The sequence below is a fragment of the Octodon degus genome, unplaced genomic scaffold, assembly GCF_000260255.1.
Source record: "Octodon degus isolate 3935 unplaced genomic scaffold, OctDeg1.0 scaffold00352, whole genome shotgun sequence".
Classification (NCBI taxonomy): domain Eukaryota; kingdom Metazoa; phylum Chordata; class Mammalia; order Rodentia; family Octodontidae; genus Octodon; species Octodon degus.
The window spans coordinates 1,073,391-1,074,157 of NW_004524928.1; positions in this window are offsets into that span (position 1 = coordinate 1,073,391).

The window sequence follows — 767 nt, forward strand, 5'->3', positions numbered from 1 at the left end:
TAAACTTTTGGTTTTAGATTTTACCTGCATGATTACCTGGGTTTTGGTATCTTCTAGAAATAACAAATTATCTGAGAGATTAGAACATATATAATTAAAGCGTGAACATTTGAGCTAAAAGTACCTTTATAAACCTTTTTGGGACTTAGCAATTGTAACTCATTAGCTCTTAGAACCCTTTATTCATGGAGTCTGACAGTTTGCTATAAGTCTCATCTAGTTTTAGTTAAGAGAGGTCACACATGTATTAAATATTAGCACAAAATACCAGAGTTATATTAAAAATCAACCAGGCTTACATACTTATCATGAAATACAAAGCATTTAGTCATATTAAACTAATGTTCCATTCAGTGTTTTGGATATGGCCCCCATGTTAAGCAAGGGGCACTGCCAATGGATTTTTTCTTTCAATGCTGTGGCTCTGAGTTTTACATCACAAATACAATGTCTGGCTCTATCTATAAGCCCAAAGCTATTGGACACTACATTAGTCAGTTTCTTTAGAACATTTTTACCAAACACGTTATCTGTCCATGGGAACCTGTTTTAACTAGTGAAATATTTTAAGGCTTACTCATGAATAACAATATATTACATTTGTAAAACATCAGTCTCAGCACCATTGTTTCGTAAACAATCTGAGTATATCGCATTACCTCAGTTACAGCTAATGCAATATATCTTCTAAAGTCTGTTTCTATTGAGGTACGATGACTGGAAGGAAAGTCAGGGTTGGAGAAGGACAAAGAGACCTGTGCCAATGT